We start from the raw sequence: 23,465 nt of genomic DNA, 5'->3' as shown, positions 1-23,465 counted from the left end.
AGTTAAGTCCATCTTGCTTAATGTATCATTTAAACCTTGTGTTTCCTTATATATTTTCATTTTGAATGATCTGTACTTTGGTGAAAATGTGGTGTTAAAGTCCCCTACTATGAATGTGTTACCGTCGATTTCCCCTTTTATGGCTGTTAGCATTTACCTTAAGTATTGAGGTGTTCCTATGTTGGGTGCATAAATATTTACAATTGTTATATCTTTTTCTTGGATTGTTCCCTTGATCATTATGTAGTGTCCTTCTTTGTCCTTGTAATAGTGTTAATTTTAAAGTCTACTTTTTCTGATATAAGAATTGCTACTCCCGCTTTCTGTTGATTTCCATTTGCATGGAATGTCTTTTCCATCCCCTCACTTTCAGTCTGTATGTGTCCCTAGGTCTGAAGTGGGTTTCTTGTAGACAGTATATATACGGGTATTGTTTTTTTTATCCATTCAGCCAGTCTATATCTTTTGGTTGGAGCATTTAATCCATTTGTATTTAAGGTAGTTATCAATATGTATGTTCCTATTACCATTTTCTTAATTATTTTGGGTTTGTTATTGTAGGTCTTTTCCTTCTTTTGTGTTTCCTGCCTAGCGAAGTTCCTTTACCATTTGTTGTAAAGCTGGTTTGGTGGTGCTGAGTTCACTTAGCTTTTGCTTGTCTCTAAAGCTTTTAATTTCTCCTTCGAATCTGAATGAGATCCTTGCTGGGTAGAGTAATCTTGATTGTAGTTTCTTCCTTTTCTTCACTTTAAATATGTCCTGCCACTCCCTTCTGGCTTGCAGAGTTTCTGCTGAAAGATCAGCTGTTAACCTTATGGGGATTCCCTTGTATGTTATTTGTTGTTTTTCCCTTGCTGTTTTTTATATTTGTATTTAATTTTTGATAGTTTGAATAATATGTGTCTTGTCACGTTTCTCCTTGGATGTATCGTGTATGGGACTCTCTGCACTTCCTGGATTGATTTGCTATTTTCTCTCCCATATTAGGGAAGTTTTCAACTATAATCTCTTCAAATTTTTTCTCATTCCCTTTCTTTTTCTCTTCTTCTTCTGGGACCCCTATAATTCGAATGTTGGTGCATTTAATATTGTCCCACAGGTCTCTGAGACTGTCCTTAATTCTTTTCACTCTTTTTTCTTTATTCTTCTCTGAAGTAGTTATTGCCACTGTTTTATCTTCCAGGTCACTTATCCATTCTTCTGCCTCAGTTATTCTGCTATTGATTCTTTCTGGAGAATTTTTAATGTCATTTATTTTGTTGTTCATCATTGTTTGTTTACTTTTTAGTCCTTCTAGGTCCTTGTTAAACATTTCTTGTATTTTCTCCATTCTATTTCCAAGATTTTGGATCATCTTTACTATCATTACTCTGAATACTTTTTCAGGTAGACTGCCTATTTCCTCTTCATTTGTTTGGTCTGGTGGGCTTTTAACTTGCTCTTTCATCTGCTCTGTGTTTCTCTGTCTTTTCATGTTGCTTAACTTACTCTGTTTGGGGTCTTCTTTTTGCAGGCTGCAGGTTCATAATTCCCCTTGTTTTTGGTGTCTTCCCCCAGTGGCTTATGTTGGTTCAGTGGGTTGTGTAGGCTTCCTGGTGGAGGGGACTAGTGCCTGTGTCCTGGTACATGGGGCTGGATCTCATCTTTCTGGTGGGCAGGTCTAAATTCGGTGGTGTGTTTTGGGGTGTGTGTCACCTTAGTATGATTTTAGGCAGCCTCTCTGCTAATGGGTGGGGTTGTGTTCCTGTCTTGCCAGTTGTTTAGCATAGCGTGTCCAGCACTGTAAATTGCTGGTCGTTGAGTGGAGTTGGGTCTTGGTGTTGAGATGGAGATCTCTGGGAGATTTTTGCCGTTTGATATTATGTGGAGCTGGGAGATCTCTGGTGGACTAATATCCTGAATTCGGCTCTCCCACCTCAGAGGCACAGGCCTGACATCCGGCCAAAGCATCAAGATCCTGTCATCCACATGGCTCAGAATAAAAGGGAGAAAAAAGATAGAAAGAAAGAAAAATAAATAAAATTAAATTAAAAGTTATTAAAATAAAAAATAATTATTAAAAATAAAAAAATTAAAAAGTAATAAAAAGAAAGAAAGAAGAGAGCAACTAAACCAAAAAACTAATCCACCAATGATATGAAGTGCTAAAAACTATACTAAAAACAAAAGAGAACAAAAAAAACCGGGCAGACAGAACGCTAGGACAAATTGTAAAAGCAAAGCTATAGAGACATAATTTCACGCAGAAGCATACACATACACACTCACAAAAAAAGAAAAAGAAAACAATATATATATCGTTGCTCCCAAATCCACCACCTCAAATTGGGGTGATTTGTTGCCTATTCAGGTATTCCACAGATGCAGGGTACATCAGGTTGATTGTGGAGATTTAGTCCGCTGCCCCTGAGGCTGCTGGGAGAGATTTCCCTTTCTCTTCTTTGTTTGTACAGCTCCTGGGGTTCAGCTTTGGATTTGGACCCGCCTCTGCATGTAGGTCGCCTGAGGGCGTCTGTTCTTCGCTCAGACAGCACGAGGTTAAAGTAGCAGCTGATTCCGGGGCTCTGGCTCACTCAGGCTGGGGGGAGGGAGGGGTATAGAATGCGGGGCAAGCCTGTGACAGGGGCCGGTGTGACACTGCAACAGCCTGAGGCGTGCCGTGTGTTCCCCTGGGGAAATTGTCCCTGGATCAGGGGAGCCTGGCAGTGGCGGGCTGCACAGGCTCCCGGGAAGCGAGGTGTGGAGAGTGACCTGTGCTTGCACACAGGTTTCTTGGTGGCGGCAGCAGCAGCCTCATCATTTCATGCCCCCGTCTCTGGGGTCCCTGCTAATAGCCGCGGCTCCGGCCCGTCTCTGGAGCTCTTAATCCCCTCTCCTCACGCATCCCGAAACAAAGAGGCAAGAAAAAGCCTCTTGCCTCTTCGGCAGGTACAGACTTTTTCTCGGACTCCCTCCTGGCTAGCTGTGGCGCACTAGTCCCCTTCAGGCTGTGTTCACGCAGCCAACCCCAGTCTTCTCCCTGGGGTCCGACCAAAGCCCGAGCCTCAGCTCCCAGCCCCCACCCACCCGGGCGGATGAGCTGACAAGCCTCTCGGGCTTGCGCGTGCTGGTCGGCACTGATCCTCTGTGCGGGGGAATCTCTCCACTTTGCCCACTGCACCCCTGTTGCTGCGCTCTCCTGTGTGGCTCCAAAGCTTCCCCCTAGAAGTAATATTTGTTCAATGGAAACACTGAACTTTGTTGGCGACCTATGATATGGGCTAAAATGATAAAGCCCACCTTGGGATATATAATCTTATAAAACCCCGGAAAGTCAACTCTGCTGCCTCAACTGGTACCCTTAATCATCATACATGTGTACTTCTAAGGTTTTCCTTCAGCTTCACCCCTGATCAGACCCATAATCATCCAAGGCAGTCTGCAGAAGAGTCTTAGATATGAAAAGTGTCCAAATAGCTCTCATATAATTTTTCAAAACCCACAAAGCTTGATGGAAAAGGTGGGTGTGGGGAGACAATATCTTGCTTCAAGTGATATTTCTGGAATTATTTTTGAGATCTAGACTTTAAAATGAATCTTCTGGAAGATTAGGATGAGCACCCACTCACTTCTGCCAAAGCCTCACTTAGAAAAGGTTTCAGTACTCTTAGCAAAACCTAAATGGCACAAAACAACCCCCTCATAATAACTCCATGTTAATCTAAGGAAATTAGACATCATCCATCCTGTTGGGCAAGGCTCTGTGACTTGCAAATCAAAACAGAGACTGGCAAAGGAAAACGAGTAAAAGACAGGAAAGACCAGCAGTCCATTAAATACACACAAGATATGGATGAGAATCTGGACTTATCGTTACCCTGTCACTTTCAGCTCATGGATTACTACTACTTAATATCTGCCCCTCCACCCAACACAAACATTAATACACCTTCTTTTCCACACTACCTCTCTCTGATGGTTGTTTCTACTTTTCTCAAGAATTCTTGTAACAGATTAAGATACTGGGACTTATACAGAGCTTTATAACAGTAATAGCTAGTGTTTGTTAGGGGCTTCCCATACATTAATTATATCACACAACAATTTAATTCAAAAATACTAATGTTATCCCCATTTTTTCAGATGTGGAAGCTGAGAGATCAATTTTCCCAAAGCCACACAGCTAAGTGGCACTATTAAGTGATGGAGCCAAGATTATCATGCAGATATCCAGGTTGTAGCTCCTAAATCACTGTACAACTGTGACTTTTAAACCTGCTTTTAATGGGAATTGCAAAAAGACAGCATAATATACTGTTTATAATGCTCTTTCTCCTTATAACTTTTTGTTAAGAAGATGCATTACTAATAAAATCACACAATTCTAGTGCTAAAATAGATGGTAACAATCCTTTTTTGTCACTCCTTTTACAGACAGAGAAAATGAGATTGCCAGAGGAAAAGTGACTAGCCCAATAACATAGAGCTCATTAGTGACAGAACTGAGAATCTAACCCATGTCTTTCTTACTGCAAAATCTCACTACCATCCACAAGGTGTTTCCTCCAGTGGCCTACTGCAGTGAGTGCAAGTCCATCAATAGTAACTTCCTTTGCTATAGGTTTTGTGTTAAGCCGTCTTTTTTTCTTTTATTGAAGTATAGTTGATTTACAATGTTGTGTTAGTTCCAGGTATTTAAACCATCTGTCTCCATCACTCATTTGTACCAAGAGAAATCCTGCTATAAAATGTATTAGCTAAGCAATTAGTTGATGAGACATAGGAAAGTCATTTTTAATGAGGAGGAGGAAGAAAGGAAAGATCTACAACTAGAGAAAGGCAGGCCAGTGCAGACACAAGAGTTTCCGCCTCAGAAGTAAGGGAACAGAAGAAGGACACTGAATAACTGGAGAAATGAAATCTAAAGAAGTACTAAAGGGAGTACTGGGGTGTTGATAAAGGAAAGTACTCGCAGGTGGTAAAAACAAATCTCACTTACCCTTTACTATAATGAATAAAATTTCAAAAATGCTTTGCTATTTACAAAGTGCTTTATGTAAAGTAGTTCCTACAGAGCCTGCCTAGTAGGCATTTAATAAATGTTAGCTTTATTTATTTATTTATTTTGTGGTACGCGGGCCTCTCACTGTTGTGGCCTCTCCCGTTGCGGAGCACAGGCTCCGGACACGCAGGCTCAGCAGCCATGGCTCACGGGCCCAGCCACTCTGCGGCATGTGGGATCTTCCCAGACTGGGACACGAACCCGTGTCCCCTTCATCGGCAAGCGGACTCTCAACCACTGCGCCACCAGGGAAGCCCTGTTAGCTTTATTTTTATTTTCCTCCTGTATTTACATTCTTGAAAATATTTTGAGATATATCAGGGCAGGCAGTGTTGTGTCTAACAGCAGGCTGTGTCTTACACTGGAAAGAGAATGGACGTCAGAGCCTCCAGACAGGACTTGAATCCTGTTTCAATCACTTAGTTGGTGCTAAGCAGGTGAAAACACAATTCCATCCTGAGAAAGATATTCAGGTTATTTTTCCCCTGAATTTCAATTGTTTTTCCTGAAAATATTCTAGGGAGAGGGCTAAGATGCTTCTGAGAGCTCCCAACATACTGTTTCCAAATTCAGATGAAATCTTTATGGAAAAGAGGTGCCAGATTTGTGTTTTTACCTTCTCAGTGCTATCTTGGTAGTGCTTTCTTTTAGCTCTTTATCTAATAAACTCTCAAAGAAATGAACCTTCTCATATTAACTAACACCTTTGGCCAGAATGCAAGCTCACATGCCAATGTGAATACATAATGCAACAGAGGAAAATGGAAGAGAGAAGACATGAGTGCTGCATTTTACAATGTATAACTGTTGCTGGCTGACAGCTCATGTTTTTTAACCAAAAGCAAGTACTATTGCTTTATGTTGTCTCTAGAAAATGAAAGGGCTTTCTATGTGATTGTTAAGGGGAGAAGAAACTTTTCCAACCCCTTAAAATTAAGCTGGATCTCACTTTAAAGTAATCAAAGCAGAAGATGCTACCAAAATGATAGATGAGCTTCAGATTTTGAAAAGTCAAAGGATGGTTTGCCATAATTTCTGGCACCATATCTGATTCACTTGGTCTAGCTGTTCAGAGCACTGTGGTAAAAAGACTCAGTGGTAAAGAAAACCACGTTCAATTATTGATGCTACTATGGGTGTAGGAAGAAGTGGTTATACGGATGCCATATAGTTGCTGTATCTGGGATAGACACACTTATAAGTGACTGTCCAGGACCTATGATCATAACGTATATGTAACCATCTGATAAAAGAAATTTTTACATACTGAGATATAGTGAAGTCTTTCTGGCTTATGCATGATTTAACTTGAATTTTATGCCTGTTTGTGGCCTATCAAACATACGCTGTACATCTGCTTTAATTATTAAAGAAAAGGGCACACTGACAAGAAGTAAAGAATGTCCACGTTAAAAATAAAGATTAAATGCCCTTCTTTCTGGGATGCTAATTCTGGTACTGCTTTGATGATAAGACTTCCTTCCTAGCTGCCAAGGCCATACTGTACGTGCTGTGCTGTATGTGTATGTGCTGGTCTGTTTTTTTAAACAGTGAAGAAATGTATCTCTGACTTGTTTAATGTTCTTTGTTCTGACAAGATATAAAACTGTGCTAAAAACCCTGCTTCTCTGGATCAGTTTCTCAGAGTAATCTAAGAAGCAGGATTCCAGGTTAGCTCTCAGTTTGGCTCAAATAAAACTCTTTTCTATTCTTATTATTGATTGTTTATTGATTATTTTCACAAACACATCCATCATCCTCTTGTCATAGACTGAGACCTTCTCAATGCCTGGAGGTAGGAAAAGACCTCAGGAACAATGCTCAGAATAGGTAGCATGTAGATGTTTGTGTGGGAAAATGCTGGCTCCTCTGTCTACAGGCACTTCTAACATAATTTCACAACCCAGATGAGTCATCAGTCTTGTCTCCTATTGCTTGAGGGCAGATGATTATTTGAGCATATTTGAGCATCATGATGACATGGAGCACTCATTTTGTTTTACATGTGGGAATGTTCTGAAAGGGTTTGGAAATCCCTACTCATATTTAACTAAGATATAGTGTAGGTGAAGTAAAAGGAGAGATAAAGCTGACATACCAGGGTGAGGAGTTTTCATGTAGTCCCGTATGCAAATATGGAATGACTTCTGAGAGATATGATAAATGCAATGTTTTAAAAAATAAATTGGCATTATAATAATAACAAACTCTATTAAGCATACTTGTACTACTTTATAAAAGTGTTGTGTGTGTGTGGTAATCCCACAACAACCCTAAGAATTAGATGTTACTAAAATTCTCATTTTTTTACAGGTGCGAAAACTAAAGCACAAAGAAATTAATTATTTTGCTCACTATCACAGGAAGAATAAGTGACACAGCCAGGATTTAAACCCAGGCAGTCCAGCTCCCCAGCCTGTGTTCCTAACCTTGACTGATTCCCAATCCTGAGTACAAATTAAACTCACCCAGAGAGCCATTAAAATATATTCATATCCCTACCCAAGACCAAGTAAAACAAATCTCTGGGAATGGGACTGTAGCATTTGTAGGTTTTAAAAGTGTCTAGTGGTTCTGATACACTGTGAGGTTTGAGATTAACTTTACTACACTCTGCTGCAAGTGGGCAAAATGAATTAGCATGTTTCTTTGTCTAAAGGAGAATAAAGTAGAATCTCTCAAACCTGCCCCTGCCCAGAGATGACCACAGTTAGACTTTTGGTGAACATTCTATGCATATACAGAAAAACGATACTTAAAATATGAAACAAACAGTATAGGGCAGTCACCAAACAGAACAGACACTGGTCATAAACAATAACTATTTTGTTGCCTTACCAGTGTATACTGGTTGAATTTTTAAAATTATATATATTATATACACACATTAATATATATTGTAGATATTTTCCATGTCAATAAAAGAGATCTACATTATACTTTTTAATAGCTATATCATTTCTCACTTATGGAGTTGGCATACTTTATTTAACCAGCTCCCTATGTTCTTTTTTTTTTCTTATTAGAATTGGACTCAACAGCTCTTTAGATTTGCTGCACACATTGTTTTATAAATTCAGTCTCCCCAGACTACCAAAAAGTAACAAAAGAGCAGGCATTAGTTCCAATAGAATAGAAACAATCTTACTTTGTAGAGGAAATCAAAATCTTCCCTCATATTTTTGCTAGCTGCTGTAGGCCAGCCCTACAATTGGCATTCATCTTGCAGAAAATATATGAATCCTCTGGTCAGGACAGCTTGCTTTGGGGCCAGGTCTCTGAATGTAGGGGACAATATATTTGCTTTTCAGCTCATGCCACCCATTTTGGCTTCTATAAAGTTCCTGACTGTGCTTGAACTTTTGACTACCCTCTTTACCTTGTCTTTCTGTATTTTGGTCCTCCTTGAATTTCTTCAGCATGCCTACCTGTGCCTGACCTCAGGATTTCCCCATCACATGCGTCTATCAATCCCATGTCTTTTGCTTGCAGGCTTGGTTTCTGATTTGATCTTTGCCTTGACCTTTGGTTTGGGTTTGATTTCAGGTTTCCAGCTATTTCCCTGCCTGGATCACCATTGCCTGTACCCTTGATTTCTAGCCCATTCTTTACCATGTCTCAAACCTGTGGATGTCTGTAGTATTGTGTAAATAAAAATCCTGCTAACAATGCAGAGTATTCACCACAAAGTGTAGAAAGATTGATGTTTCATTTTTAATAAGCATCCAAGTTATGTGTGCATAGGCAGTTTGTAATATAAAACTATAAAGTCAGGGCATTTTCACATACATTTATATAGATAGATTGCAGCCATACATAACACATACTCTTCAGGTTTTATGGTATCCTTGTGTCTCCTATAAGAGGACTTAACAGGACAATTTGTATATATATATTTTTTTTCATATAGTTCATCCTAAGTTCAGTTGAGAATTGAGATAGGTATTTGTTCTAGTTAATTACCTTCCCATAAGAATAGAAAATCCTCTCTTACCTCCTCTATAAGCAAATGGTTACAGCCTAAGACAAAGCTGGTTAAGCTATCAAGTGCCAGGAAGACTTTGCTAGGTGTTTACATTTCAAAGGGGATGAAATCCAGACCCTTGAAGAGAGTTATTTACATTCCAAAAGGTTAGATTACAGACTCTGGTTGAATTGGGTTTCCCAAAGAGTCTTAGAAGGAGAGGGCAAATGATCTATTTGCCCATTAAAAACAGAAACAATTATTTTTATTTACTCGTACAGTTAGCTCTGTCTTTGACAACACTGGGAATTCAGACCCAAAGAGCAGTTATGGGAGCTTCCTAAAAGGCAGTATAGAGCTGAAAAGACTCAGGAAACCTTATCTTCCAGATCTCATATTAACTCACTGAGCACTAGTAAACTAAGATTGCTCCTAAATTCTCCAACAGCATCCCGGAGCACACAAGTCTAGGAGCTGCCTACTTTCTACCAGTATTAGAGAATTAATTCATGCTCCTAAGACAACCAACTACTAGAAACTGGCTAATGTCTACAGAGAAAAACTAAATTCACTCAATAGAGTAATGATTTAGCCTTCTGTTAACTTGGATCATTTCTTTGTTTCAGACAAGTCTTTTCAATGAGTGTTTTTGCTTTCTTAAGTTCATTTGTACCAAGGCTATTTGTCAGAAGAGGTCATGCAGAGTGTTATGGTTGGTATTCCAGACATGCTCTTCACATCTGACAGTCTGCATGTTTACTTTAATACAACATCTCCTTGTAACCCAAGTACTAGATCTCAGAAATCACTCTTATTTATGATTACTGGTTGCTAGTCTCATCATCTTCAGATCTCAAAATTCTTAATGAACCTCTTGGCCATGCACTCAGGTCATTAATACAGATCTTGCTCAAATTTGTTGCAAGAGAACATATCACTTCGAGCTCTGGAAGTGAATCACAGTTTTAAGTCAATGGTCAACATTTTCAAACAACCTAACTGAGTGGTTGCAATTAACAGATTAATAAGCATACTTTACATAGATTATACAAAACAGGCTCCTCCTCTGAGAAGAGAGGGTTCCTATAGTTTGCTCCAGGTTTGAACAAGAGTGAAGGCTTACATTTCTTCTGATGCACGGACATGATTTAAAGGGCTCAGGCAGTGATAACTGGACTCTGATCAGATGCCTCAAAACTAATAGAAGGAAAACAGGGAGATGGGAACTGGGATCAAGGGGGAGAGGGGGAGGAGCCAAAGAAGGAGGAAGAAGGTTGTTTTCTCAAATTTGAGGAGTTGGCAAATATCTCCAATGTGGAATGCATGGGTGGAAGCTAGAAACAAATAGAAAAAAACCCATAAATGCCCTTAACACACAGAGGACAAACTAAAATTATTTACCATATCTGTATTTACATGTACATATATAAAGGAGTTCAGGGAAAAATTGATGCCAATTTAAAATTTCGAATGAGTCAGAGAGGTTTGCATTCTTTTTTTCTTTTTATTTATTTTTTTATTTACTTATTAGTCATCCATCTTATACACATGAGTGTATACATGTCAATCCCAATCTCCCAACTCATCACACCATAAACCCCACCCCCCGGCGCTTTACCTGCTTGGTGTCCAAATGTTTGTTCTCTACTTCTGTGTCTCAATTTCTGCTCTGCAAACAGGTTCATCTGTACCATTTTCTAGGTTCCACATATATGTGTTAATATACGATATTTGTTTTTCTCTTTCTGACTTACTTCACTCTGTATGACAGTCTCTAGATCCATCCATGTCTCAACAAATGACCCAGTTTTGTTCCGTTTTATGGCTGAGTAATATTCCATAGTATATATGTGCCAGATCTTTATCCATCCGTCTATTGATGGGCATTTAGGCTGCTTCCATGACCTAGCTATTGTAAATAGTGCTGCAATGAACACTGGGGTGCATGTGTCTTTTTCAATTATGGTTTTCTCTGGGTATATGCCCAGTAGTGGGATTGCTGGGTCATATGGTAATTCTATTTTTAGTTCTTTAAGGAACCTCTATACTGTTCTCCATAGTGGCTGTATTAAGTTACATTCCCACCAACAGTGCAAGAGGGTTCCCATTTCTCCACACCCTCTCCGGCATTTGTTGTTTGCAGATTTTATAATGATGCCCATTCTAATTGATGTGAGGTGATACCTCATTGTAGTTTTGATTTACATTTCTCTAATAATTAGTGACGTTGAGCAGCTTTTCATGTGCTTCTTATTCATCTGTATGTCTTTAAGGAGAAATGTCTATTTAGGTCTTCTGCCCATTTTTGGATTGGGTTTTTGTCTTTTAAATATTGAGCTGCATGAGCTGTTTATATATTTCAGAAATTAATCCTTTGTCTGATGATTCATTTGCAAGTATTTTCTCCCATTCTGAGGGTTGTCTTTTCATCTTGTTTATGGTTTCCTTTGCTGTGAAAAAGCTTTTAAGTTTCATTAGGTCCAATTTGTTTATTTTTGTTTTTATTTCCATTACTCTAGGAGATGGATCAAAAAAAATCTTGTGATGATTTATGTCAAAGAGTGTTCTACCTATGTTTTCCTCTAAGAGTTTTATGGTGTCCAGTCTTATATTTAGGTCTCTAATCCATTTTGAGTTTATTTTTGTGTATGGTGTTAGGGAGTGTTCTAATTTCATTCTTTTACATGTAGCTGTCCAGTTTTCTCAGCACCACTTATTGAAGAGACTGTCTTTTCTCCATTGTATATCCTTGCCTCATTTGTCATAGATTAGTTGACCATAGGTGTGTGGTTTTATCTGTGGGCTTTCTCTCCTGTTCCATTGATCTATATTTCTGTTTTTGTGCCAGTACCATACTGTCTTGATGACTGTAGCTTTGTAGTATAGTCTGAAGTCCATGAGCCTGATTCCTCCAGCTCTGTTTTTTTCCCTCAAGACTGCTTTGGCTATTCGGAGTCTTTTGTGTCTCCATACAAATTTTAAGAATTTTAATTCTAGTTCTGTGAAAAATGCCATTGGTAAATTGATAGGGATTGCATTGAATCTGTAGATTGCTTTGGGTAGTACAGTCATTTTCACAATGTTGATTCTTCCAATCCAAGAACATGGTATATCTCTCCATCTGTTGGTATCATCTTTAATTTCTTTCATAAGTGTCTTATAGTTTTCTGCATACAGGACTTTTGTCTCCCTAGGTTTATCCCTAGGTATTTTATTCTTTTTCTTGCAATGGTAAATGGGAGTGTTTCCTTAATTTCACTTTCAGATTTTTCATCATTAGTGTATAGGAATGCAAGAGATTTCTGTGCATTAATTTTGTATCCTGCAACTTTACCAAATTCATTGATTAGCTCTAGTAGTTTTCTGGTGGCATCTTTAGGATTCTCTATGTATAGTATCATGGCATCTGCAAACACTGAGAGTTTTATATCTTCTTTTCTAATTTGTATTCCTTTTATTTCTTTTTCTTCTCTGATTGCCATGGCTAGGACTTCCAAAACTATGTTGAATAAGAGTGGTGAGAGTGGACATCCTTGTCTTGTTCTTGATGTTAGAGCAAATGCTTTCAGTGTTTCACCATTGAGAATGATGTTTGCTGTGGGTGTGTCATATATGGCCTTTATTATGTTGAAGTAGGTTCCCTATATGCCCACTTTCTGGAGAGGTTTTATCATAAATGGGTGTTGAATTTTGTTAAAAGCTTTTTCTGCATCTATTGACATGATCATATGGTTTTTATTCTTCAATTTGTTTATATGGTGTATCACATTGATTGATTTGCATATATTGAAGAGCCCTTGCACCTCTGAGATAAATCCCACTTGATCATGCTGTATGATCCTTTTAATGTGTTGTTGGAATCCGTTTGCTAGTATTTTCTTGAGGATTTTTTGCATCTATATTCATCAGTGATATTGGTCTGTAATTTTCTTTTTTGTTGTTGTATCTTTGTCTGGTTTTGGTATCAGAGTGATGGTGGCCTCATAAAATGAGTTTGGGAGTGTTCCTTCCTCTGCCATTTTTTAGAAGAGTTTGAGAAGGATGGATGTTAGCTCTGCTCTAAATGTTTGATGGAATTCACTTGTGAAGCCATCTGGTCCTGGGCTTTTGTTTGTTTGAAAATTTTTAATCACAGACTCAATTTCAGTGCTTGTGATTGGTCTGTTCATATTTTCTATTTCTTCCTGGTTCAGTCTTGGAAGGTTATACCTTTCTAAGAATTTATCCATTTCTTCCAGGTTGTCCACTTTATTGGCATAAAGTTGCTTGTAGTAGTCTCTTAGGATGCTTTGTATTTCTGCGGTGTCTGTTGTACCTTCTCCTTTTTCATTTCTAATTTTATTGATTTGAGTCCTCTCCCTCTTCTTCTTGATGAGTCTGGCTAATGGTTTATCAATTTTGTTTATCTTCTCAAAGAACGAGCTTTTAGTTTTATTGATCTTTGCTATTGTTTTCTTTGTTTCTCTTTCAGTTATTTCTGCTGTGATCTTTATGATTTCTTTCCTTCTGTTAACTTTGGGTTTTGTTTTTTCTTCTTTCTCTAGTTGCTTTAGCTGTAACATTAGATTGTTTATTTGAAATTTTTCTTGTTTCTTGAGGTAGGCTTGTATCACTATAAACTTCCTGCTTAGAACTGCTTTTGTTGCATCCCATAGATTTTGGATCATCCTGTTTTCATTGTCATTTGTCTCTAGGTATTTTTTGATTTCCTCTTTGATGTCTTTAGTGATCTTTTGGTTATTTAGTAACATATTGTTTAGCCTCCATGTGTTTGTGTTTTGTACATTTTTTCCCTGTAATTCATTTCTAATCTCATAGCGTTGTGGCCAGGAAAGATGCTTGGTATGATTTCAATTTTCTTAAATTTACTGAGGCTTGATTTGTGACCCAAGATGTGATTTATCCTGGAGAATGTTCCATGCACACTTAAGAAGAAAGTGTAATCTGCTGTTTTATGATGGAATGTCCTATAAATATCAATTAAATCTAACTGGTCTATTGTGTAATTTAAAGCTTGTGTTTCCTTATTAATTTTCTGTTTGGATGATCTGTCCATTGGTGTAAGTGAGGTGTTAAGGTCCCCCACTATTATTGTGTTACTGTCGATTTCCTCTTTTATAGCTGTTAGCAGTTGCCTTATGTATTGTGGTGCTCCTATGTTGGGTGCATATATATTTATAATTGTTATATCTTCTTCTTGGATTGATCCCTTGATCATTACGTAGTGTCCTTCTTTGTCTCTTGTAACATTCGTTATTTTAAAGTCTATTTTATCTGATATGAGTATAGCTACTCCAGCTTTCTTTTGATTTCCATTTGCATGGAATACCTTTTTCCATCCCCTCACTTTCAGTCTGTATGTGTCCCTAGGTCTGAAGTGGGTCTCTTGTAGACAGCATATATATGGGTTTTGTTTTTGTGTCCATTCAGCAAGCCTGTGTCTTTTGGTTGGAGCTTTTAATCCATTCACATTTAAGGTAATTATCGATATGTATGTTAGTATTACTATTTTCTTAATTTTGGGGGGTTTGTTTTTGTAGGTTCTTTTCTTCTCTTGTGTTTCCCACTTAGAGAAGTTCCTTTAGCATTTGTTGTACAGCTGGTTTGGTGGTGCTGAGTTCTCTTTGCTTTTGTTTGTCTCTAAAGATTTTGATTTCTCCTTCGAATCTGAATGAGATCCTTGCTGGGTAGAGTAATCTTGGTTGTAGGTTCTTCCCTTTCATCATTTTAAGTATATCATGCCACTCCCTTCTGGCTTGTAGAGTTTCTGCTGAGAAATCAGCTGTTAACCTTATGGGAGTTCCCTTGTATGTTATTTGTCATTTTTCCCTTGCTACTTTCAATAATTTTACTTTGTCTGTAAATTTTGTCAATTTGATTACTATGTGTCTCAGCATGTTTCTCCTGGGGTTTACCCTGTATGGGACTCTCTGTGCTTCCTGGACTTGGGTGGCTATTTCCTTTCCCATGTTAGGGAAGTTTTCGACTATAATCTCTTCAACTATTTTCTCGAGCCCTTTCTCTCTCTCTTCTCCTTCTGGGACCCCTATAATGCGAATGTTGTTGCATTTAAGGTTGTCCCAGAGGTCTCTTAGGCTCTCTTCATTTTTCTTCATTCTTTTTTTCTTTATTCTGTTCTGCAGCAGTGAATTCCACCATTCTGTCTTCCAGGTCACTTATCCATTCTTCTGCCTCAGTTATTCTGCTATTGATTCCTTGTAGTGTAGTTTTCATTTCACTTATTGTATTGTCCATCTCTGTTTGTTTATTCTTTAATTTTTCTAGATCTTTGTTAAACATTTCTTGCATCTTCTTGATCTTTGCCTCCATTTTTTTCCTGAGGTCCTGGATCATCTTCCCTATCATTAATCTGAATTCTTTTTCTGGATGATTGCCTATCTCAATTTCATTTAATTGTTTTTCTGGGGTTTTATATTTTTCCTTCATCTGGTACATAGCCTTCTGCCTTTTCATCTTGTCTATCTTTCTGTGAATGTGGTTTTTGTTCCACAGGCTGCAGGATTGTAGTTCTTCTTGCTTCTGCTCTCTGCCCTCTGGTGGATGAGGCTATCTAAGAGGCTTGTGGAAGTTTCCTGATAGGAGGGACTGGTGGATGGTAGAGCTGGTTGTTTCTGTGGTGGGCAGAGCTCAGTATAACTTTAATGTGCCTGTCTGCTGATGGGTCGGGCTGGGATCCCTCCCTGTTGGTAGTTTGGCCTGAGACGACCCAACACTGAAGCCTCCTGGGGCTCTTTGTTGGGGCTAATGGTGGACTCTGGGAGGGCTCACCCCAAGGAGCACTTCCCAGAACTTCTGCTGCCAGTGTCCTTGTCCCTTGGTGAGTCACAGCTGCCCCCCACCTCTGCAGGAGAACCTCCAACACTAGCAGGTAGGTCTGGTTCAGTCTCCTGTGTTGTCACTGCTCCTTCCCCTGGGTCCCGATGTATACACTAATTTGTGTGTGCCCTCCAAGTGTGGAGTCTCTGTTTCCCCCAGTCCTGTTGAAATCCTACAATCAAATCCTGCTAGTCTTCAAAGTCTGATTCTCTAGGAATTCCTCCTCCTGTTGCCAGGCCCCCAGGTTGGGAAGCCTGACGTGTGGCTCAGAACCTTCACTCCAGTGGGTGGACTTCTGTGGAATAAGTGTTCTCCAGTTTTTGAGTCACCCACCCAGCAGTTATGGGATTTGATTTTATTGTGATAGCACCCCCTCCTATCGTCTCATTTTGGCTTCTCCTTTGTCTTTGCATGTGGAGGTATCTTTTTTGGTGAGTTCCAGTGTCTTCCTGTCAATGATTGTTCAGCAGTTAGTTGTGATTCCGTTGTTCTTGAAAGAGGGAGTGAGAGCATGTCCTTCTATTCCACCATCTTGAACCAATCTCCAAGGTTTGCATTCTAATGGCATTATCAGGGTGGGATAAATCATAAGAATAAGAAAGGCAACTGATGACATAATAGATTGTCATTGTCTGAAGGAACCAATAATAAGTTAGTCCAACTTTCTCCTTTTATGAATGAGAACTGAGGTCCAAAATGAAGAGATATGCAGACAAAAAATGTTGCCTTCCATTTCTGTAAGCAACTAATGTTGCCTGCCATCAAGCCATCAGCCACTACACTACAGTATAGTGTAAGTATAACTTTAATATGCACTGAGAAACCAAAAACTTTCTGTGACTTGCTTTATTGTGATATTCATTTTATTGTAGTGGTCTGGAACAGAACCTGCAGTATCTCCAAGTATGCCTGGGATTCATGAAGGGTGTACAGTAACATAGATTTACCCTCTCCCCTAATTCTTTGCTTATTCTCTGCAGTTTGAAGCTCAAACATTCTTGTCTCCACCTTAGTCTTATGTTTTCCTAGAGTACAAGTCAGAGTACTGAGATAACTTAGTCATAATATACTTTAGGTCAGGAAACTCGGCTTTAGATGCAGTCTAAGATTCCTTCCACATCTGGGATTCTACCATCTTCCCCAGGACTCCTTGCTTTGTGATTTTATTATATCGAAAAAGATAGGCTGAGAGCAGGAGTGAAGGAGTGAAAGACTAAATATGATATAAATTGCTTCCTTGTGAAGGAGGGACAAGCAATTTGAAATAAGGAGGTAGCTATGGAAATTAGAAGTTCCCCTTTGGTTATTATCTATGGCCCACTATAGTGTCCAATCTATGACCCTTCCCTTTATCTGATATCTGACCCTCACCTCTCAGTGTAATGGGCCCCTGAGAAGTGCTATGCACACTAAATAGCTCTGCCTACCTAGTCAGGGCTGACTTGACCCGACCTAAGCTGGGCAATCAAGTATCAGTAGAGGAACCTTCTTTCCCTCAAAAAAGAGGGAGATGTGGTTATTAATGATTTGTAGTGTTAAAGCATCCAGGATCTTTCTTTTGTGTGTCTGGGTAATGGAAATCAGAGAAAATGAGAAAAAGGGAAGAAGATGGAGCCGCTTAAGGTAGGGGTACCTGGGCCAGCAAAGCTTGGGCAGTGCTTAGGAGATGCCAGATAAGATGAGAAGGAACATGGATGTTACATTTCAGCTGAGCATACCTACCTGGGCTGAGAATAATACTATGGTTACCAAGTATGACCACTCCCTCTAGGAGATTCTAGACACTAGTACAGGATGTGCAGATGGTAATATTGATTCCCCAGCATTTTTAGCTAATCATGCACCTCAAGGATGTGAGAAAATGGAGATAAAAAGGCTTGCAATGTGCGCTGGTAGGGAGAGTTTTCAGTGTTCTGGACATCCATGCCTCACCACAGGGCAGATTTCATAAAAAACACCTGAAAATCTTAACCCATATCTCTGGAGTTTGAGGGCTAAAAGAGATCAGTACTTGAGTCCTGCCTGTGGAAGATGGAAGGGAAGAAGCTGTGACTAAAGTGGCCTCAGCCTGGTGCCAAAATGATACTATGGCTATGTTGGGAACAAACTGCACTTTCCATGAAAGCAGGACACAGTCTCATTCCAACAGAAGGGGACTCTTCTGTGGCCATCTTACAATGGACCCCATCCAAGAAGACTATCCAGAAAGCACCAAGATTCCGTCAGCAAAGAAGACCATCAGAAGCTCAGTGTCTGAGGGAGGACTCAGAAATAACAGCTGAAGGGGCATGGCCCATAGTCAGATGTTTCCAGTGAGGGATCACCAAAGAACCTGTCAAAACATCCTGTGAGAAGGGTCACCAACTTTTTATCCACTATGTTGAAGGTCCTGATGTCAGATGGCAACCATACCAGCCAGCAAGCCCTGTTCTGCTTTTAATTCTCCTTCCTCTTTCCTCTCCATTACTGTAGGTGCTCAAAGGAGTACTTAGTGAGTAGGGCAGAAAGTGGAGAAAGGAAAGAGTAAAGAGGCCAATGTTACTTCTCGCATCAGTCATGGGTTTCTCAGCCTGAAGCAGGCCAGAGCTAAGAGAGTGTAGTTTCAAAGTAAAAGTTTGAGTTTTCATATTACACTTGATGTAAATTTTTGTGACAGAAATCAAACTGTTGTTACATGTGAAAGGAGCACCCAAAGCTGTGAGATTTCTCCAAGATTTCTTAAAGAGGAGGAAATAATTCCCTTAAGCAGATTTAAAGGTTCAATGAGAGAAAGAATAAAGTTGCTTTCTGTTTGCTCCCTACTGAATCAAATTCATGCAATAAGCTTAAGTACCAGCAACAGTGTCAGATGGATCAGAATCCCTGCCACCTACTTTCTAGTTTTCACATGACTGGAGACCTCACGTGGTCTGTAACATAGGTCTTGCCTGTCTTCACAGGAATGTACCATATATGCATCCAGTACCCTGTCCAGCCAATGCCTTTGCCTATGTCCATCTGGTTTTCACAAAAAGGGGTTTTCTCAAGGTCTTCAGGACAAGTCTCAGATCAAAGGGGATATTTAGACACCTGGCGAAGTAGTAAGACTGAGCTCTGAACCTTGGATGTTGGATTACAGAGAGCTGAGCCCCTCAAACTGGGTCAATGGAGAGAATATATCCTGACTACACCCATCTCAAGTTGGTTTCCATCTCCTGAAACCAACTCTCTTAATTAACACATCAAACTAGCTAATTTGTTAGACCTTGATAGGGATACCAAGGAAGATTCATTTGTTCAGTGGCTTCGTTCAAGATAAAGAGTATACATCACTTATTAATTGTTACAAGCAAGATTTGTGTTAACATACTTGCTGTAAAATACAGATATAAATTTTATTAAATCTATCATTCTCTTATACAAAATTATAACAGCTTGCTTTGTGTCAGGGACTCCTCTAGACATAGGGATATAGCAGTGAATAAAACAGATAAAGTCATTGTCTTCATGGAATCCATGTTACTGTAGATGGAGGTAAAGAATAGACAACAGAAAATTAAACTAATAATTTGGTAATTTTTATAGATAAAAGAGATAAGTGAATAATAGATAACAGAAATAAGCTAATAAGTATAAAGAAATTATAAAATGTGAAATAGTGAAACATGTTGTGTTGAAACAACAGAAAAATAAGGTCATGGGATGAGGTCATGGGGTACTTGGTAGAGGAAGCTCCTGCTTGGCAGCAGTGGTAGGACACATCCAGAGCTCAACAAGAGTGGTAACAGCTTCCTTATCTCTGGGTAACACCCCTTTCTCCTTTTGCTACAATAGCCCTTTGTAACATCTCTGCAAACAGTTCTCTGCATTAAATCCCTCTCTACCTAAAATACCTTTGAGTGATTTGTTTCTTAACCAGACACTTGAGATAATACTTTGGAAGGGCAAAGATCCTGCTAGCTCTTAGAAAGAGGTACAGTCAGGTTTCACTTTATTTGTCTCTTACACCTGCCACCATTGTGGGTTGGTCTCACTTTTTTATCTCTAAAGAAACATGCCTACCATGAAAAGCTCCTGACGCTTGGTAATAGGCAGTAGTGTGTAGTAGTTTAAGAGCATGTACTCTAGAGTCAAAATGCTTGGATTCAAGCCCTGGCTCTCGGGCTTCCCTGGTGGTGCAGTGGTTGAGAGTCTGCCTGCTGATGCAAACAACACGGGTTCGTACCCTGGTCTGGGAAGGTCTCACATGCCGCGGAGCAGCTGAGCCCGTGAGCCATGGCCGCGGAGCCTGAGCTTCCGGAGCCTGCGCTCCGCAACAGGAGAGACCGCAACAGTGAGAGGCCTGCGTACCGCAAAAAAAAAAAAAAAAAAAAAAAAAAAAAAAAAAAACCCGGCTCTACGATGTTTTGGCTGTGTGACTTCAGGCAAATTGCTTGATTTCCTTTGCCACAGATTCTTCATCTGCAAAATAGGGATAATAATAATTCTACTTCATAGGAGTTCACGAGGACACATTTGATTAATACATATAAATTTCTTAGAATAATCTTTGGTACATAGTAAGTATTTACTTACTATGGTACTTACTATAGTACATAGTAAGTTATTATTATCTTACAATTTCCCACCAGACAGGTGGCTGAGAAAAAGAATTTGCTTTCTCTTTCAATAAAAATTGAAAAAAAAACCATGTTCATGGATTGAAAGGCTTAATATTGTTAAGATGGCACTATTACCCAAAGCAATCTATAGATTCATCACGATCCCTACCAAGATCCCAACGGATGTTTATGTAGAAATTGACAAGGTAACCTTAAAATTCACATGCAAATACAGGGGACCCAGAATAACCAAAACAATATTGAAAAAGAACAAAGATGGAGAGTTCACATTTCCTATATTTCAAAACTTACTACAAAGCTACATTAATAAAGATTTTGTGGTATTGGCATAAATACAGACATACAGATCAATGGAATAGATTAAGAGTCCAGAAATAAATCCTTACATTTATGATCAATTGATTTTCCAACAAGGCTGTCAAGACTATTAAATGGGAAAGAATAGTCTTTTCAACAAATGATATTGTAACAGGGAAGAGCCAAATCTGACTACATGTTGGATCTGTTTCTTTTACTTTAAACTTTGCTTCCCATGGCTTTTGTTCATTAAAAGGATACTGTCTATGTCTATACATAATGGCCTAACCCAGGGAACCCTGCCCTTCTGCCTGAATGTTAAACCAAAGTGCCTTTGTTCAGGGAAACATCTGGACCCTGTCCACCTGTGGATGGCTGCAAGAAAGAAGAAATTAACACATCCCCTCTTGTAGGCTGGCCATTCCAGGGGATATTTGCAAAACTTATGGCCTTTTTACTTTACTTCCTCATCTCCTCACCCTCTCTATGCTATAAAAGAAACTGGCATCCAAACCCCGATAAGATGGTTATTTTGAGACATTAGTTTGCCATCTTCTCAGTCTGCCAGCTTTCCGAATAAAGTCGTATTCCCTGCCTCAACACCGTGTCTCCGATTTATTGGCCTGTCGTGCAGCGAGCAGAACAAGCTTGGACTCGATAACAATATTGCAATAACTGAATATCCTCGTGTTAAAGAATTAAGTTGGAACCTACCTCATATCATATACAAAAATGAACTCAAAATAGTTTATAAACCCATCAACCTAAATTTAAGATCAACAACTATAAAACTCTCAGAAAGGTATCTTAGTCATGACACTAAGCAAAAAACCAAAAAGAAATAGTTAAATTGGACATCAAAATCAAAATATTTTGTGTTGCATAGGACACCACAGGTAAATGAAAAGACAACACACAGATTAAGAGCAGATTTTGGAAATCATATATCTGATAAGGAACAAGCAATCACAATGTATAAAAACCACAATATATAAAACCACAATGTATAAAAACCTCTTATACCTCAACAGTAAAAAAAAAAAAATAACCCATTTACAAATGGGCAAAGGGTTTGAAGAGACATCACTCCAAATAAATACAAATGGCCAGTGAACACATGAAAAGATGCTCAACATCTTTAGTCATCAGAGAAGTGCAAATCAAAACCACAATGAGATACCACTTTACACCCACTAGAATGGCTGTAATAAAAAAGTTAGACTATTGTTTGTATAGGTGAGGATGTAGAGGAAATGAAACCCTTACATATTGCTAGTGGGAATGTAAAATGATAGCCACTTTGGAAAATATTTTGGCAGTTCCACTAAATACTAAACCTAGAGTTAAACTTTGCCTGGGAGGAAGAATCAATAGCCCTCTTGGGTTGTCTCTTTCAGCAAGTTCTTCCCAATGCATCTCTTAAATTTAGCAGTGGTTTTGGTGTCTCTTCTCTGGTTAGGGAGATACAAGGTAAATACATAAAATTTTATACACAAAAGTTTATAATGGCTTTATTTATAATTTTCCAAATTTGGAAACAATCCAAATGTCCATCAACTGATGAATGGATAAACAAACTGCTATGTCCATACAATGAAATATTATTCTTCAATAATAACTTGTCTTTCATGAACATGTACTCTGTCCAGCCCCTTCTTTGGCTCCACTGAAGTCTCCAAAAGCCCTAGCATATGAAGACCATGGCTTAGATGAATGGTTCTCAAATACTGAAAGTCTTGCCACATCAGAATCATCTGGGATCCTTAGCAGAATCTTCAGATAATCTGAACGGGTCTGTGATGGGGCCCAGGAATATGATTTTAATGGGCTCTACAGGGTTGAGAGCCCCTTCAATTCTGACATGCAGATTCTGTTAGGAACAATGCAGTAGACAGGCTTTCATCATGAGTATAAGTGCTTCCCAAGTATGCCTCACAGAGACCAAGGACAGAGGGTCTTCTGATTTAAGTCAACAGAACAGAATGGTTCTTAGGCGTGCCTGCAGCTCACGTTTGTAGTTTTTTTTAAAAAACAGCTTTTTTTTTCAGAGCAGTTTTAAGCTTACAACAAAATTGAGAGGGAAGTATACCCCTGCCCCCACATATGCATAGTGTCCCTCATTATTAACATCACTCGCTAATTTTGTTTTTTAAAAGGATGCGTCTACATTGACAAATTATAATCACCCAAAGTCCATGGTTTACCTTAGGGTTCACTCTTGGTGTTGTACATTCTATGGCTTTGGACAAAAGTATAGTGACATGTATCCATCATTATAATATCATATGGAGTATTTTCACTGCCCTAAAAATCCTGTGCTCTGGCTTTTCATCACTTCCCCTGACACATACCCCTGGAAGCCACTGATCTTTGTGGCAAATCTCCATAGTTTTGCCTTTTTCATAATGTCATATAGTTGGAATCATACAGTATATAGTCTTTCAGATGGGCTTCTTTCACTTAGTAATATGCATTTAAGGTTTCTCCATAGCTTTTCATGGCTTGATAGCTCGTTTCTAGTTAGCACTGAACAATATTCCATCGTCTGGATGTACCACAGTTTATTTATTAACCTACTGAAGGACATCTTGTTTGCTTCCAAGTTTTGGCAATTATGAATAAAGCTGCTATAAAAATCCTTGTGCAGGTTGGTTTTTTTGTTTGCTTTTTTGGGTTTTTATGGTAGACAAAAGTTTTCAACTCCTTTGGGTAAACATCAAGGAGT

General features: G+C 39.0%; 1 protein-coding gene across 6 annotated transcripts in view; it reads right to left on the bottom strand.

Moving 5' to 3' along the window:
• The window catches only part of ZMAT1 (zinc finger matrin-type 1), a 156,239-nt gene that overhangs the window by 55,957 nt on the left and 76,817 nt on the right, over positions 1–23,465 (bottom strand). The window contains exon 4 of one of the 6 annotated variants that reach the window (XR_010939815.1): positions 1,653–1,972. The exons of the other annotated variants lie outside the window; for them this stretch is intronic. The gene's annotated coding sequence lies outside the window, so the exon portion shown is untranslated. Of the gene's footprint in view, positions 1–1,652; positions 1,973–23,465 lie in introns of those variants that run through there. 6 annotated transcript variants of the gene reach the window in all.

The sequence above is a fragment of the Pseudorca crassidens genome, chromosome X, assembly GCF_039906515.1.
Source record: "Pseudorca crassidens isolate mPseCra1 chromosome X, mPseCra1.hap1, whole genome shotgun sequence".
Classification (NCBI taxonomy): domain Eukaryota; kingdom Metazoa; phylum Chordata; class Mammalia; order Artiodactyla; family Delphinidae; genus Pseudorca; species Pseudorca crassidens.
The sequence above is the reverse complement of the archived record's forward strand: the minus strand, read 5'-3'. Positions and strand labels throughout refer to the sequence as shown.